We start from the raw sequence: 18,041 nt of genomic DNA on the forward strand, positions 1-18,041 counted from the left end.
AGGGCCCTGGGTGACAGTAGCACGACCGCCCCCCGCCCACCCCACCCCCACCCGGGGAATTCTTGGGGGCCTTCGGGCTCCCACCATCCCTGAATGAAGGCGCTGTTTCATGCGTGAAAGAACTGAGTCTGCAAAGTTTAAATAACGTGCCCCGGGGTGCACAGCCAGCCAGATGGGTGGGCTTTGGAGCCCGAGCTGTCACCAGCCCATGAGCCAATCCAGCTGCCCATCCAGCTGCTCCAATGGCCCCGCTAAATAGGGAGCAGATGTTCTCCGACCCCTGTTCTATGGCGAGGCCACCTCCTGGGTCAGCCAGACGGCGGCCAGAGAAAACAAAGGACTTCATTTGTCCGCCCGCGAAGCCACACAGGGACCCCTTCCCCGGACCCCGCTGCCTCATCCAAACAGCTAATGGTCTAGAATCTGTCTCCCCTTCTCCCAGCTTTATATCAGATTTATTCACAGAGAGGTCATTCCAGCCCCCCCCCCCCCCCCCCCCGGGAACAGACTCCGGAGATGCCGGAGTCTCCTGCCGCAGGAGCCGCTCTGGAGAGGCTCCTGGACCACTGCGCCCCTCGACTGGCGCTGTCACCCACTGAGATTAAGAACCATAATCGGTGCCTTCCCCTGCCTGTAGGACAGCACGGCCTGTCGGCAGCCACATGCCCATGGCTTGCTGTGCAGCACGGCAGAGGGTGGCTCACCGTTCCCGCCCCACCGGGAGGACGGGGAAGGAGGCCTCGGAGCCGGGCTCGGTGCAGGAGCCGCGGGAAGGGCACACGGGCCACATCTGATGTCCCCTGGAGCCCACCCTCCTTCCAAGATAACGTTGCATCCCTTACCACATCTGCGAAAGTGAGGGGGGAGCAGGATGTGAACCCAGGTCCATCCCGGCCCAGGGCCCGGACCCACCAGCCACCACCCACGTGTCCCAGGGAAGCCAGCATGTCCGGGCACTGCGGCTTGGTGGGGGTCCTCCGGGCTCGGTGTCCTTGTGTCCTGGGCCGGCCCCTGCCGCCTCGACCCCCCTGAGACGGCTGATCCCACGCGGCTCTCCAGCGGCAGCACCACTCCTGATTAGAAAACAGGAGAAAGGTAGGGAAGCAGGGAGGGAATAAAGCAGTGATAAAGAGGGTGGGGATGGAAAAGGAAAGGCGGGTCCCTGTGCAGGGAGAGACGCCCGTGGGCCGTGGCTCCATGCCACCCGCGAGGCCCCAAGCCACTTCCCCGGGAGCCGCGGGGCTGGGGGCAGTTAGGTGGTGCCCGGCCTCGCCTCGGCCCCGCTGTCTGGGGTTTAGGGCCACTGGGGTGTGAAAGATTGAGCATCTTGTCCTCACAATTCAGGGAAGACTTCAGAAGCATCAAGAAAACCCCAGACAAAAGCCTCTGTCCTGCCGGCCCGTCCCCCGAGGCAGCGGCTTAGGCCCCGAGAGACCACCTGACCTGCCTGTTTGCATTCTTGACGCTTCCTCGCCGGCCACCTCGGCAGCATCACGGACGCACTGAGATGACCAGGACGCAGAGTCTTTTCAGGATTAAACTTGTTTTAAAACAAAAAACAAATTCCTCTGTCCAAGGTCCTGAAACATTCCTCTGAGTAAGCGGTGTTGTCCGTCTCATTTCCGACTTTTGCCACGTGGGGAGACTTCCCGGCTTCCAGAGCTGGACACCGGGAACGTGAGCCATCTAGGGCAGGAGGTCACCAGGGTCCTTAAGTGCCGGGCTGGGGCGGTGGGAGGTGGACGTGAGTCAGGGACCACCCCCATCAGCCCTGTCCCGGCCTCCTCGCGGGTCTCCCCGGCGCCCCTGAGGCCACCCCATCCACTCTGCACATGGTAATGAGTGCGATGGTTAATTTTTAGAATGAATTGCACTATAAGCCCCCCACCCCGTGAAACACTCCCATGGCATCTAATTTTTTCCCCTTTTATTTCCAATGATGTGTCATATGATTCATGGGCTCGTGGAACCAAGGGACCACGGCTTCATGCACAGGGTCACTCTAGGCCCTGGACCACCAGGTAGTCCTGGTTTGCACCTGTTATCCCCATGTAATAATTAACCGCACCCCCTCCCCCTTTCAAATGTCCCCATTTGGGTGGTAAAGTACAGGGTCCCCCAGACGACGCGGCACCAAGGGAAGCTGCCTTCAGGACCCCCAAGCTCCTAACCAGTGCACGGTCGGGGCGCCCTATCGGGGGACCACTGATCCTTCAGTCTTTGCACGTTTCCTCAGATCTACCTATTGAAACAAATGGTCCCACATCAAAGGTCCTTTCTCACTCCTTGGCAGGACTTCCTCAATTCTCCCACAGGAGCCGTGAGATGGAAGGCAGAGTAGCCACCAGTCTTGCAGGTGGCTTCTGCACAGGGCTTCCAAACCCTTCCCCTGAACCGTGTGACCCGAAAGCCAGGGGGCCCTAAAGTCATCCCCCAAACGCCCCGTGGGTGCCATCTATAGCACCCTACAAGAGGTTCTTCTGAATCCTGGGTTTTAAAACGAAATACACGGGGCAGCCCGGGTGGCCCAGCGGTTTGGCACCGCCTTCGGCCCAGGGCGTGACCCCAGGGTCCCGGGATCGAGTCCCACGTCAGACTCCCTGCATGGAGACTGCTTCTCCCTCTGCCTGTGTCTCTGCCTCTCTCTGTGTGTGTCTCTGTGTCTCATGAATAAATAAAAAAAAATCTTAAAAAAAATACATGGAATTTTCCATCTATGCACGTTTGTGTTAACCTGGAAACTGTTTAACTTAGTCGCCGAAGTATAAAGTCAAACCACTTGTAAGACGCTCTGGGTTTCTTCTGGGGCTTGGGTGCCCCTGGCACGTTTCTCAGGAACGCAGTCCCGGAGGCGTTTGCTCTCATTAGCTCGGGGCTGCCTGCTGAGAGTCAAGAGGTCCGTTTCACCCCGGCATCCGCACAGCAAGCCATCTGAGCGGAAGGGCACCGGCGCTGATTACACATCTCCAGCGTCAGACGTCATCTCCTCAAACCACAGCCCCGGAGTGAGCATTACAGTCTCCCCACGACAGAGGCAGAAACCGGGAGTCAGAGAGGCGAAGTACTCCAGTGAGGCCTCGCGGAAGCAGGGAACACAGAGGAGATGTAACATCTACGCCCCGGATCCCAAGACAGGTGCTCTCGCACGCAGGCCCCCGCCACGGCGAGCTTTCCCTTCCCTGTCTTCCCTGCAGTTTGCCGAGATGCTCTCGGTAGATGTGTCTCCCGTCTCGGGTGTCTCATCATCGTCACTGTCACTTTGAGTTTCTCTCTTTAGATCGACTTCCCAGGGCTCTCGTGAGAGATTTGGGGAAAAAAAAAAAAACCTTTAAAGCGTCCGTCCGTGTCTATTTGTAGCTCTAAAGCTGGTTTGTATTTAGGGGAGATTATTTTGTGAGATTAAAAAAAAAAGTTGCTGAAAATGTGGAAAACTACTATAGATAAAATGCATTTATTCTGAGATATGATCTGTTGGATTCTCTACTACCAACGTGGGGAGAAAACAGGTGGTACTCCAGAAAAATACTCGCAGATGGAAAATGTATAAATGGTAATCCACCAAAACAACTGCAACCGTGACTTCTAAAATATGACGCTAGTTTCTTTTTTGGGTCGATGCTTACATTGGAAACTTTGGAACTCCCTAGATAAGGAACGTTTGGCTAATCAGATGCTAAGTCCTGGGGGAAAGGCATGGATGGGGAAAAGAGGGTTCTTTAATCACTGTGAAATTTTACTCTATGTCTTCAGTGATTCGGGCCTGGATCCCACGGAAGGAGAGACACCGTGCAGCAGGCGACATCCGAGCTCAACCAAACCAATTCTACGCAGAGCACATTCCTCTTTGTAGGCTCCTCATTTTATTGTCACGAAAGCCTCAGAGGCTCAGAGACACTGAGTCATCCCATTCCCAAAGCTACATGGAACTTTTGTATTTTCACTCAACCTTTGTTGGTGGTAATCAAAGTATGAGACAGCCTGCCTCCGCCCGGATTGGAACAAAAGCAGTAATACTAGGATAAGGATTGTTTTGCCCACCGGGCAAACTCCTACTCAGACTTCAAGGCCCTATTCAAATATCCTTCCCACTAGATACCACTCCCCAGGTACAGCACTCAGTGCTTCTATCGCTCTTCATATACTCTTTTTTCTGGAGCTCCTATCTTGCCATGATGCATCACTTTTATTGGTGACTTGGATTTATGCATAAAATTATGAGGCCTTTACTCAGCATCCAGAGTGCCTCAAGGATGGAGGGTTTGCCAAGATTGCTTTCCCACGGCGAGATCCTCTCCACTATTGTAGTCCACATTGTTATGTGGCTCCCGGGTACCCCTGTGGGGTCAAGGGACTTGTTCCCCTAGCAGCCTCTGGGGGTGTGGACTCCTGGGAGCTCACAAAGCATCCTTCCCCAGGAACTGCCCTTAGCCAAAGGGCGCTGCATGACCCAAGGTGATGCTACCTCCACAGGGACAGCCCGCACCCAGTGGGACTACAAGGACCTGACCCCTTCCCTTGATTAAAAGCAACTCCAAAGGGCTCTCTCAGCCCCACAGCTGCCAATAGAATAAATGCACTGCAGTTCCAGCCTTCCGCCGGCCCAGTCCTGCTTCTCTCTCTCTCTCTCTCTCTCTCTGTGTGTGTGTCTGTGTCATTCCCAAGAGCTTAACTGAACCAATCCTTCCCATCTGCCAATCTCCTTCTCAGAGTCTGTCTCCAGGAAGCCTAACCTGACAGCTACACCCTCAACGGGATCCACTCCCAAAGGACGTGGGCATCTTCTACAGTGGACGTGAGGTGGTTTCTGGACATTTTTGCTTGAGAACTTGCTGCCTCTATGAGAACAGAGAAGAGCGGGATTTTCTTTTAGGAGTTGTTTTCAGGTTGTCAATTACATTAAACATTTCCTTTCTAAAACCTTTTCATTATTTTTTCTTCTTTAAAATATGCCTAAAATGTGTTTAGGAATTAGAATTTTTTGGTTTGCTTGTTTTTTTTAAGATTTTTTTATTTTTTATTTTTTAGGGAGAGAAAAAGAGAGCATGAGTGAGGCAGAGGGAGAGGATCTTCAAGCAGACTCCCAGCTGAGAATGGAGACCAATGCTGGGCTCAATCTCATGACTGTGAGATCATGACCTGACCCGAAACCAAGAGTTGGCAAATGGAACTCTAATAAAAAATATACAAAAAAAGAAAGAAAGAAAGAAAGAAAGAAAGAAAGAAAGAAACCAAGAGTTGGATGCTTCACTGGTGCTTGCTGTTTGCTTGCTTTGAGGTTTCACACAAGTACCACCCAAAACAACAAACAACAATAAACCTACCCAATTCCTTTTAAAAATGTATAGAGTTTTGGGTGTCATAGCATCTTACACGTGTTGCAATATCTGTCACCAGAAAAGCAAAGGATGTAATACGTGATTTAGGAAGGTTGCAGGATACAAGATTCGTATACAAAAGTCAGCTTTTTTCCTCTATGCCAGAAATGAACAAGTTGAACTTGAAGTAAAAAATACAATAGGATTTACATTAACAGCCCCAAAACTAAATACTTCAGTATAAATCTAACACAATATATGTAAGATCTAGATGAAAAAAACTACAAGTCTCTGATAAACGAAATCAAATAAGGACTAAATAAATGGAGGGATGTCCCATGTTCATGGATAGGAAGTCCCTCAATATTATTAGGATGTCAATTCTTCCCAACTTGTTCCGTAGATTCCGTGCAGTGCCAGTCCACAACCCAGTGAGTTATTTTGTGCGTCAACAAACTGACTCTAAGGTCTATATGGAAAAAAAAAAGTCTATATGGAGAAGTAATAGATGCAGAACAACAAGCTGCATCATCAGAGAAGAACAAAGCTGTAGACTGACTTTCCAACTGCAGACAGAACTGTAAAGCCACAGTAATCAAGGCAGTGTGGTGTTGCTGAATGAATAGGCAAGTCATGGAACAGAACAGAGAGCCCAGAAATAGGTCCACATAAATACAGTCAACTGATCTTTGACAAAGTACTGGAGGCAATACAAGGAAGCAAAGACAGTCTCTTCCACAAATGCTGCTGGAACAACTGGACATTCACAGGCAAAGACGGAAAAAAAAAAAAGGACCTAAACACAGATCTTATGTTTTTCACAAAAATGAACACAAATGGATCACATGTCTAAATGTAAAACACAAAACTATGAAACTTCTAGAAGGATAATATAGGAGACTATCTAGATGACCTCTGGGTATGACAATGACTTTTTTAGATACAATCCCAAAGATATGATCCATGAACAAACCAGTTGATAAGCTGGCATTTATTAGCACTGAGACTTCTGCTCCGCAAAAGATGATGTCAAGAGAATGAGAAGACAAGTCACAGACGGCTGATCTGAATTCGTGGCCCACAAAATCTGAAAACCATAAGAAAATGGCTATTTTCACACCACTAACTTTGCAGGTGGTTTGTTAGCAGCAGTAGAAACGGGGACAAAGGGGCGCGTGGGTGGCTCGGATGGCTGAACAACGCCGTTGGCTCAGGTCATGATCTCCAGCCCCACATCGGGCTCCCAGCTCAGCGGGGAGTCTGCTTCTCCCCCTCCTTCTGCCTCTCCCCCTGCTTGTGCTCCCTCTCTCTCTCTTTATTTCTTTCTCAAATGAAAAAGAAAAAGAAAGAAAGAAAGAAAGAAAGAAAGAAAGAAGAAAAGAAAGAAATGGGACAGCAAGTAATGACCATGTCTGCTACCAATTCCCTGACCTGCAGCAGCCGTCGCTGATCCATCGTGCCCTCCTGGTCACGGGCCCTGGAGAGAGCCTCAGAATCCTTCTCACCAGAGCACAACCAAGCAACCACCGTCCGCAGATCACAGCTAACACTCAAACTACAACCTCTTCATAGATTTAAACATATTGATAAGCTTAGAGAGTCCTGTCTGACTTTTTGCCCAGGTATTCGAGAAGCCCCAGTGCTTAGCTCTCCTGCTCCTGCCGGAGCCATCTGAGGGGACGCCGGAGCTCCCCTTCCTTCGGACTCAGGCCTTGTTCACCGTCCGCCCTTCACCTCCACTGCCCTTGTTTGCCTGGCTCCTCTCTGAGCCGCCCTCAGCACTACTCCACCGCCCCGTTGCACCTTTATCCCTACCTGTTATCACCTACTTGCCCCCCGGTCTCATCTCTAACATCACTTCCCCAAGGACACCTACCCCAACATTGGATTAGGTCCAACAGTGATTCCTCCTCCCGTCACCCTGAACTTCCACGGCACTCGTCACAATGGTAATTAAATAATCATTTGAATCATGAGCTGTTTGATACCTGTATCTTCCGCTAAACCACAAGCCTCCACGACCAGGGCGGCATGGGTTTTGACCTCTGCCACACAGGAAGGTGCGGTGTAGACACCTGCTGAGCGGGGGATGGCAGCAAGTGGGGGTCTGAAGCCTTTAACCAGAAGGGCTCGTGATCTTCCTTCTCCGTCTCCCCAGGACCATGCGTCCAGGCGTCTCCTTTCCCCCGACATCTGCAACCACCTGCTCACAGCCTCGTGACTAACCGGCCTTTTAGGCCAACAAGTTCGCCCCCCACCCCTGCCAGAGAACTCTGCTCAGCACCGTGGGTGTTTCTTGCAGCGCCAGAACTGCCAGTTGCGCTGGACGGGGATGAACACAGATAAACATTTGCACAATGACAGCTCCAGCCAATTAATATTCCCTCAATTAGGAAATGTTTCAGAATAATAATAAGTTATCCAAAATTAAGGTCCAGCTGGGAGCCAAATGTCTCCCTTGCTGCCTTTTTTGAGGAACTGGTCATTGGGTTGGCACTGTAAATAAGTAAGTGGTGGGGCCACCGGAGCCTGGGACCTCCGAAGGCCACGGGGAGGGTGTGGCGCAGGGACCTAATTAATGTCACAAGTCTGGCTCGTGGTGGGCTAATAGAAATCAAGCAGCCAGACTTATGACTCCGGGGGCGTCGGGGGCTTCTGACTTCATGCAATGACTGCAATATGGGAGGTGATCAATAAATATTTGCAGTAATAATAAATTACTTAATTGTGCTAAAAGCTTCTGACCTGGTCTCTTAGCCTTTAGTCATGTCCTCACCAATCACTCTCCAGACTGTAGCTCCCACGATCACTCCAGCCCACCACGTGGACTGCCTCATTCCCCCGCCTACCCTCTCACATGGCTCCCTATTGCCTTTGGGATGCAGTGAAGGGCCCCGGGGCTACACCCGGCGAGGCCAGGCACCGCTGCTGGGGCTCCCCTTCCGCCCCCAGCCTCCTCTCTCACCCTCCTCCCTCTTCCTGGGCTCCGACCACAATAGCTTGTGGTCCTCCAGGACTGCGTCCCCCTGACCTACAGCTGCCTCCTCCTTCTCTCTGCCCGACTCCTGCTCATCTGTTAAAACTGAGCTCAGATATCGATCTGCCAAGAAACCTTCTTCAAAACAGCCTTCTGTCCTTCTGGAAGAGGGTCAGGACCCCCCTCCTTTGGGTCCTGCAGCCCCTGGGCTTCCCCCCATGAAAGCACTGACCACCTGGACCATCAAAGCTGTTGTGCTCATCTGTCTCCTCCATGGGCTGGGAGCTCTCTGGGATTTGAACCTGTGACCACAAGAAAAGGATGAGAACCCCTCTTCTGCAGTGTGGCCATGAGGGCTAAGTGAGATGCTATACACTGGGTGCCTGGCAGCGTGCCTTGCACGTACATGCCGGGCCTTAATATATGTTGAAGGAGTGAGTGAGTGAATGAATGAGGATCATAGAGCTGGATGTTCACGGGGCCCAGGAAGGAAAAAATAGATTTTTCATCCAGAAGACAGGATGTCAATGGTATTGACAAAGCAGCAATGTGTCCCAAGAGGTGAGGCAGCAGGGTTATTATTGTCTCAGGCCCTCATCCCCCTTTTCACAGCAACTATCTTGTAACATCCCCTTCACCATGACAAGGGAGCGTAGCGTCGTGTTCACTGACAGAGGTAGGGATGCGAAGTCTAGATCATAGTGTAACTTACGTAATTTTTAAAATAATATATCCTAAAGATGGATGTATCGTAGAGACGGGAAAAGAGATAACTCATAATAAAATAATATGCATTTCAATAACTAAGTGCTCACACGTGACTTCAGTGAAGACACAAATGCAGTAAGACGTCTGCACCTCTTTCGAGGGAGCAGGTTGGGACTTAAGGGACACGAAACAATGTGCAACTGAATATCGCTGACACTTTTCCTTTACGTCTCACATTTTGAAATAAAGACTAGCTAAGCACCTTTCTATATTTGTAACTGCCAAGGCAGGCAGAGGCTGGGAGCTGGGGGCAGGGGGGGTTGGGTGTCTTAAATTCAGCCGTGGTCTTGCCATCCACAGCGTGATATTCCGAAACGGTGAACGGCTCTCGGTGAAGTTTTGAGCAACACAAAGTACAGTCTGCCCTCGATTTACCAGGCAGTTGCGTTCCTGGAAAGCTCGGTGTATTTTAAAACGGTGCACGAAATAGCTTTCTTTATATATATTCATAGATAGATAGATGGGAGGGAGAGCTCGGGTCTAGAAATACGTAACTATAAACAGATCTTTCACTTGCTCGCGTTTCCAGTGAGACACGCAAGCGTTGCTTGGGACGCCGCAAGCGGATTCTCTGTGGTGTGGAATCTTCTGGCACCAGGCGGCACCTGGCCCCCACCTGCTAATCTCTAATAGCTCCCCCCCCCAACACGGAGAACGACCCCATAAACACCCAAATTTCCCTGCAGGGGGCAGCACTGCTCTCTCTGAAAACCAGCATCCCAGACGCGTGGACCCCAGGATCCCATCCGACCCCAGGATCCCCCCCGCAGGGTGGTGGCTGCAGCGACTCAGCCCCGTCCCTCCTCTCCTGGCGGGAAGCTCAGTCGTCTCTGCCGCAGGAGCCCCTCTTGCTCTTTGCCTCATTGCCTTGGGTTCAGCTCAGAAGCGAATTTTTGGAGAGAGATTTCCTATCATGCTTCCTTCTCAGACGCCGCCGTGTTTCTTCCCCGGCTGCGCCCCAACCAGACAGCGCTCCTCGGCCCCCTCCTGCGTTGCCTTGTGCCTCTCCCCAAGAAGGGAAACCCCAGGAGGGCAGGGATGCTCTCTGTCTTGCCCACATCTTGTACCTTCAGGGCCTGGAACAATGATCGGCAGATAATAAAATGTACTCGAGTATTTGTTGAAGAAATAAATGAATGAACATGGGATCCCTGGGTGGCTCAGGGGTTTAGTGCCTCCTTGGGTCCAGGGTGTGATCCTGGAGTCCTGGGATCGAGTCCTGCGTCGGGCTCCCTGCGTGGAGCCTGCTTCTCCCTCTGCCTGTGTCTCTGCCTCTGTGTGTGTGTGTGTGTCTCTCATGAATAAATAAATAAAATCTTTTAAAAAAATTAAAAAAATAAAAATAAAAAAATAAATGAACACACACAAGAAAAGAAAGAAAAAAAAGAAAAAATAAGAAAAGAAAAAAAGAAAAAAGAAAAGAAAAGAAAGAAAAGAAAAGAAAAAAGAAAAGAAAAGAAAAGAAAAGAAAAGAAAAGAAAAGAAAAGAAAAGAAAAGAAAAAAAGAAAAGAAAAGAAAAGAAAAGAAAAGAAAAGAAAAGAAAAGAAAAAAAAGAGCAAGCCCAGTTCCGAGCTCCCCAGCAGGGAGGCTGCAGAGGAGACATCGGGGCACGCGGTGGCACCCGGGACAGCCACCGGGCACACTGCAGCGAGGCAGGTCCAAGGATCATGTTGGGGGGGGCTGTGAGCGAGGGGGGCACACGGCACCGGGCCCGGGGACACGGCCAAGCAGAGCGGCCATGGGCGCCCCACCTTGGCTGGCCCCTCGCTGAGCTCAGCCGCCAGCTCCCCGCGGCCAAGAGCCAAGCCGGGTTCCAGGGTCGACTCTGCTACGGAGTCGCCGCCAGATGTGGGCCAGCTGCTCCCTGCTCAGGGCCCTGGTCCACCCCCCCCCTCCGTCGGGAGAGCTGGACAACACCGACTTCCCTGCCCGCAAAGTTGATGCTACACCGGGAAAGACAAATCCACACACGAGGGGCGTGTCCGACTCAAGTGTCACCCGCAGCGCACCTCTAGGAGGACCGCCGCCGACCCCCTTTAGGGGATGTCAGGGGCCTCCTGTAACTAGTGCGGTGCTGGCTCATGTCCCCACCCGGAGCCCAGTGCGTGGACAGGGAGGGTTGACCCCGGACCATGAGGGATGGGATAGGCAACAGCCCGAGCAGGCCCAGAGGCCACTGAAGGTCAAGGGCATAAAACTGTATGGATAAAATCAGACCTGGTGTTCAAGAGCCTTGAATGCCAGGCTTAGAGAAGCTTGAGCAATAGGAAGGCCACGTTGGAAGGCCTGCGGGTGCCGAGCACAGAGGTGGCAGCACTGGGGGCAGAGCCTGGGCCCCGAGGTCCGGGGGATCACAGGGACACAGTCAGGGCTGGGAGGCAGGTGGCCCAGGCGTCCGTCCCTGTGGCTGGCCCTTCTGATGCTCGTCCTCTGGCAGCGGTGGTCCATCCCGACCGTCCCGCCTCCTGCGGAATCCACGACCGAAGACAGGAAGAAGGGAGCTGACATTAACGGGCGCCTACTGGGGACAAGGTCCTGAGCCCCAAGTGTCGTGAGCCCCAAGTGTCGGACATCCTCAGGCCGATACCAGGTCCCCCCACTGGACGTGGGGCCCCAGGCTGCCACCAACATGTTCAGAGTCCCCAGGCCTGTAGGTGGTTGACCAGACGTCAAATCCAGGTGCGTCTGACCCATCTGTTCATCTCTTCATTCATTCATTCATTCATTCATTCATTCATTCGCTCATTCATTCATCCCACAACAGGGGACAGGGGACAGAAAGCTCTCCGCCCTCAAAACCCATCTCTTCATGGCAGAAGACAGAAAAGGCACGAGCAGATTCACACACTAATGAGACTTTCGAATAGCGAGAAGCTGTACTAACAAAGAAAATAGAACCAGATAAAGTGGCTGGAGTGAGGAGAGGGGCCTGCTTCCAAACGGGGACAGAGGAGGCCTCCGTGCGGAGGTGACAGTGACGCGGACCTGAAAGATAAGGAAGAGTTAACCATGCAAAAGTCCACGGGCAGAGGGTTCCAGGCAGAGGGACCACGCTGGGTGGACCCTCGAGATGTGAGGTCAGAGGTAGGCTGTGAGGTCACAGGGTACAGGGTGAGGTCAGAGGGTATGCGGTGATGTCAGAGGGTACGGAGTGAGGTCAGAGGGTACATGGGGAGGCCAGAGGGTATGGGGTGAGGTCAGAGGGTATGCGGTGAGGTCAGAGGGTACATGGGGAGGCCAGAGGGTATGGGGTGAGGTCAGAGGGTACGTGGTGAGGTCAGAGGGTATGCAGTGATGTCAGAGGATACGGAGTGAGGTCAGAGGGTACATGGGGAGGCCAGAGGGTATGGGGTGAAGTCAGAGGGTATACGGTGAGGTCAGAGGGTACATGGGGAGGCCAGAGGGTATGGGGTAAGGTCAGAGGGTACGTGGTGAGGTCAGAGGGTATGTGGTGAGGTCAGAGGGTACACGGTGATGTCAGAGGGTACGTGGGAGGCCAGAGGGTATGGGGTGAGGTCAGAGGGTACACTGTGAGGTCACAGGGTATGGGGTGAGGTCAGAGAGTGCCTGGTCTCGTGGACCATGAGAGAGTTTGGGTTTTCTTCTAAGAGCAATGAGAAGCCATTGGAGGATTTTTATTTACAGTCTCTGATTTATGTTTTTAAATAGGACCCGGGACAAGGGTTCAGAGGCCACAGCAGCCGCCCAGGGGCAGGTGACGAAGGCTGGGCCTGGGAACGGAGCAGTGGAGGCGGGGCAGTAGGCAGGCGGGGCCGTATTTTAGCTCTGGCACCAAGAGCGCCCGCCCACGGCATGGCCACGGCCTTGGGGAGCCCGGCGTCCCCCGCCCCCGCAGCGTTGAAGGGTCCTCACATGTGCCTCAGCCCTCACGCTCCTGGCCGTTCACTCTCCGAGGCAACCCACGGGGGCTCTGGACGCGAGGACCGAGCGCCGCAGAGGGGTCCCCGCTCATCGTCCTGGGCCCCCCAGGTTGCCACGTCTCCCAGTGGAGCCCCTTCCCCGCAGGACTCGCTCCGAAGACTCTTCATCCTGCTCTGCCTCTTCGTGCTCCAAGAGATGAGGGCTTCCTTTTGGGGGCCGGAGGGGGGACTTGCCCCTGCCAGCCTCTGTGCCAGCCTGGCTCTGCTTCTTTCATGTTCTGAGCCGTCCCCTCCCCCAGCCCTCCGCCCATGGCGCACACGCACACGCACATGCACACGCACACGGGGGCGCACACACGCTCAGTCTCTGCAGCCGCAGGATTGATGTTCTCACTGTGGCCCATCTCTCTCTGGCCCCTGATGCCCGCCCGCCTCTGAAGTTTTCGGGTGGGAGAGTCAAGGCGTGGGACCCGCTCATTCTGAGCCCATCACAGAGCCGCGCCTCACCAGCCCTCTCCAGATCCTGGCCTTGAGAAGGGCCGGGGGCGCGCCCTCCGACGGCATCTCAGAGGGGACTCTGATCAAGAGGTTGGCATGAGGTCCCGGGAGTCTCCTCCCACTCGTCAAGCCTCATGGTCGGGGCGACATGATGTTCTTCTTCCCTCCAATGGGCCTGTCCCCGCCTGTCCCTCTGGCTGTACCACCCCCTGCCCCGCCCAAGGAGTAGTTTCACCAGCTGCGCCCCCGTCGCCATAAAGCACCAGAGAAGCTGACAGAGGCTAAGGGGCTTGGGGAGCCGCGGTGTCGTCCAAACAGTTGGTGAAGAGGCCCCACAGCCACCGCCTCCTTCCCTGCTTCCTGCCTGTTGATTCCATTAGCGAAAAGCCCTCTTCGCCAGCTGCAGCTCCTGTTTCGGGCCTGCCAAGACCCCCCCAACCCCGGGGGAGATCACTATGGGCCGGAAGGGCCTTTTGAAGATTACACATGAGCAAAGAGAGGGAGGCTTTGAACATTGGTGGAGGTTCTGGGCTTCAAATTCCATCCGGGGCTACAGATCTCACTGGAAAATAAATGGGCAAAAGGGAGAGATAAAGGGAAGAAGCAGCCCCTACAAGAACTCAAGGGATGTGGATTTGTAGGAGCAGAGAAAATTGAGAACCAGGAATCCAGGTGACTGGTCCTGGCTCTGCTTTTGCTCTGTGACCTTGGGTAAGTCAGTGCGTCCCTCTGAGCCTTCTTCGTCCAACACACGCTATCTACTAAGTGCTTTGGGCTAAGCGCTGTGCTGGGTGTTGGGGTGTTGGGGATTCCAAGGCAACACGAGCAGACCCCGCTCTGCAGGAGCTCACAGGAAGAGGACAGTCACAGCACACGGGACGAGTGAAATGACGCCCACTCCCCACCCACAAACCCAGCAGCCTGACCTGCACTACAAGGCCCGTGGAGTGGTACGTAGCACCCGCTGGGCCCTGAGCCCCCCGGACACAGCCCCCTGGACACAGGGCCCCTCCAGTGGCCTCTCACTGCGGAGCAGGAGCTCTGGGGCTCCTGGCGAGGACCTCGGCCCTGCCTTCTGCCTCCGTCCAGCCCTCAGGGCCCAGCTGTCCACCTTGAGTCCCCCACATCCAATACCATCATGCTGCACGTCCCGGTTCACATCAGTCACCCCGGAAGCCCAGGGTTTCCAGAGCCGTGCCCCCCCCCCAGACTCATCCCCCTCGGGCTCCACAGCCTGGCCAAAATCTCCCAGGGTGCCCCCTGCAATTCCCTCTGTCCTCTTCTAAACGTCGAACATCCACTTCCTGGCTCCAACCAAACCCTGATCTCCCCGGGGACCCTCTCCCCCGCAGCTCCCTCAGGAGGCCCTGTTCCTCTCCCACACTCCTTCTGCCGTTCACACGGCTCCCAACAACACTGCCCCCCTCCTTAAAAGCCCGCAGCTCAGAAGCTCGCCCCATCACATGAGAGCACCCCTGCCCCTCCTTTTCGTGGCACTACCTCTGGGCACCTAGAGGTTTTAACTCCTGGTTTACTGCCACTCTTTCCAACACAGGCTCACTTTCAATATCCATGTGAATGTTCCTCTCAACAGGCTGTCCTGTCATTCTCTGACTTCCTGTCTCGCAAAATCCACGCCCCAGTCACTCCCTGCCATGGTTCAACTGCGCCTCTCATTGCTCATAATTGTTCTTGCCCATAATTGCCCATAATTGTTCAGCGGCAAGAATCTCACTCTCTGAGCTCTGCTCACTCGACCATCAGTGCTTTTCCACCTCACTGGGTTCTAGGCTCTGCTGCCTCTGCCACCGTTCCACTGCCTTTTGCCCAGTGTGTCTTCACTTCCCTCTTTGCCCAATCAGGAGGTGTGGTCGGTCATCACCATCTTCAGCAGCATCATCATCATCACACCATTATCATCATCATCATCATCATCATCATCATCACCATTATCACCATCACCACCATCACCACCACCATCATCATCACCAACACCAGCACCACCATCATCACCACCACCACCACCATAACCACCACCACCATTACTACCACCATCATCACCACTACCACCATCACCACCACCACACTAAATCATCATCACCATCACCACCACCACCATCACCACCATCATCATCACTACCACCATCATCACCATCATCACCACCACCACCATCACCACCACCATCACCACCATCATCACCACCACCACCATCATCACCATCATCACCACCACCACCACCATCACCACCATCATCACCACCACCACCATCATCACCACCACCACCACCACCACCACCACCACCACCACCACCATCATCACCACCACCATCGCCATCAACCTCACCATCATCATTTCCTTGTATCACTCTTGTAGCAGGTTGTACATCCTAAAAACTGGCTGTAATAACACCTCCCATCTCACATCCACTTATTATATGACTTTTACACTCCTTCCCTTGAGAAGTGGGCCTCTGTTTCCTGTCCTTGAATGGAATGGGGCTGTGGCAGAAGTAATACCAATGCTGTCAAAAAGGCAAGATCATTTCTGCCTTGTTTTCTTGGGACACTCACTCTTAGAACCCAGCTACCACGCCTCAAGGGGTCCAATTAGAGAGGAATTAAGGTCCTCAGCCCTCAGTGTCAGCTCAGCTCGTGGATAACAGACAGAAGCAACTTGCTAGACATGAGAGCCGCCATCTGTATTAGTTTCCTAGGGCTGCTGTAACAAATTGCCACAAATATGGCAGCTTAAAACAACATAAATGTATTTCCTTCTAGTTCTGGAAACTATAAGTCCAAAATCAAGGTGTCAGCAGGACCAGACTCCTTTGGAGGCTGTATAGGATAATTTTTTCTTTACATCTTCCAGTTTCTGGTAGCTCCAGGCATTGCTTGCCTTGCAGCCACCACCACTGTGGTCCCATTGCCTCTACCTCTTCTGTATGTCCAATGTCCCTCTGCCACTCTCTCGCAAGAACACTCATGATTGCATTCACAGCCCACGTGAATAATCAGTCCAAGATAATTTCCCTGTCTCAAGATCCTTAACTTAATCATATATACAAAGACCCCTTTTCCAAATAAGATAACATTGACATGTCCCAGGGATTAGAACCTGGTATCTTTGGGGGCCATTGTCTGCCTACTACCCCATATTAAAAGTAAATCCTCCATTCCCCAGTCCAAGCCACCTCAGCCGAGCAGAGACAAGCTGTCCCTACCAAAGCCCTGCCAAAAATTGAAGACTCACAAGAAAAATGGGTGATTATTATTTTAAGCCACCAAGTGCTGGGGTGGTTTTGTTACACAGCCATAGATAACTGATACAAGCCTTGACCTCCTTGTTCATTTCTTGCTTCATTGCACTTGCTAGTTTAATCCAATTCTCCACCTGCTCTGAGCCCGGCCCTGGCAGCTGAATGTGATGAGGGGGAAACACACGACCCTGCTGACTCCACCCACGCTGGACTCAGGCCACTGACCTCACACAGGCCCTTTGGGCTGCCCAGACATCCAAACACACTTCCCCAGGGAGAATCATCACACGCACACACTCCCCCACATGTCCACCTACCCTTTCTCTCCGTTCAAACCTTTGCTGTTTCCTCCCCTGCCTTCATTGCAGCTCATCTCTTTGACTCCAATAAAAGGAACCAGAAAAGAAATTCTACAAGTCCCTCTATCACCTGTGCCAGCCGTGCCCACCCAAGCTCACTGCTTTACCTCCCACGGCGATGAATGACCTCCCTCTAGCCTCTCCCTGCGCCCACAAATGCAGTCCCAGAGGACACCACTCATTCTTCCCACGCTACTGCATCGTGACTTCTTGCCTCTCTCCTGGACTGGCCCCCTCAACATAAGGCAGGTCTTATCTCTCCCATTTGTCCCCAATTACATCATTCCTCCCCACCCCCTCTAAAATGAAAGAATGGGTCATGCTCACGATGTCTTACGGCTTCCCTCCTGTCGCTCTGGAATCCACTCCCATCAGACTTTCACATCCATCACTTTAGTGAAAACAGTTCTTGCCAAGGTCATCCGGTTTTGTCAAATCCAAGGTTCTGTGTCTGTCCTGATCCTATGTAACCCATCAGCAACCTGTATTAGTTTCTTGGGGCTTCTGAAACCAAGTCCCACCAACTAGGTGACTTAAAAAAAATAGAAACTTATTTGTAACAGTCTAGAGGCCAGAAATCCAAGATCCAGGTGCCAGTAGGGTCCTGTTCTTGCACTTTCCAGGGACGACTCTTTCTTTGCTTCTTCCAGCTTCTGGTGGCCACTGGCCTTCCTCAGCATTCCTTGGTGTATAGCTACATCACTCGACCACTCTACCTGCCTCCATCTGCGCATGGCCTTCTTCCCTCTGTGTGTCTCATGTGTCCACTCTCCTTCCTAGAGGACACCAGTCACTGGATTTAGGGCCGCCCAAATTCACTACGACCTCATATTTACTAATTACATCTGCAAAGACCTTATTTTCAAAGGCCACATACTGGGGCTTCTGGTAGACAACTACTCACAATGCAACATGTAGCGAACTGAGCATTTCTGCATAGAAACACTTCCTTCTCTGGGCACCTGGGTGGCTCAATGGTTGGTCA

At 52.8% G+C, this 18,041-nt stretch overlaps 1 long non-coding RNA gene across 1 annotated transcript; it reads left to right on the top strand.

The window, feature by feature from the left end:
• The first annotated feature begins 3,002 nt into the window (after positions 1 to 3,002).
• On the top strand, positions 3,003 to 7,291 carry LOC140641020 (uncharacterized). The gene is made up of 4 exons (XR_012037591.1): positions 3,003 to 3,135; positions 3,751 to 4,106; positions 4,708 to 4,883; positions 5,026 to 7,291. It is a non-coding gene; the product is annotated as an uncharacterized lncRNA (long non-coding RNA).
• The last annotated feature ends 10,750 nt before the right edge of the window (positions 7,292 to 18,041 follow it).

The sequence above is a fragment of the Canis lupus genome, chromosome 10, assembly GCF_048164855.1.
Source record: "Canis lupus baileyi chromosome 10, mCanLup2.hap1, whole genome shotgun sequence".
Taxonomy (NCBI): Eukaryota; Metazoa; Chordata; class Mammalia; order Carnivora; family Canidae; genus Canis; species Canis lupus.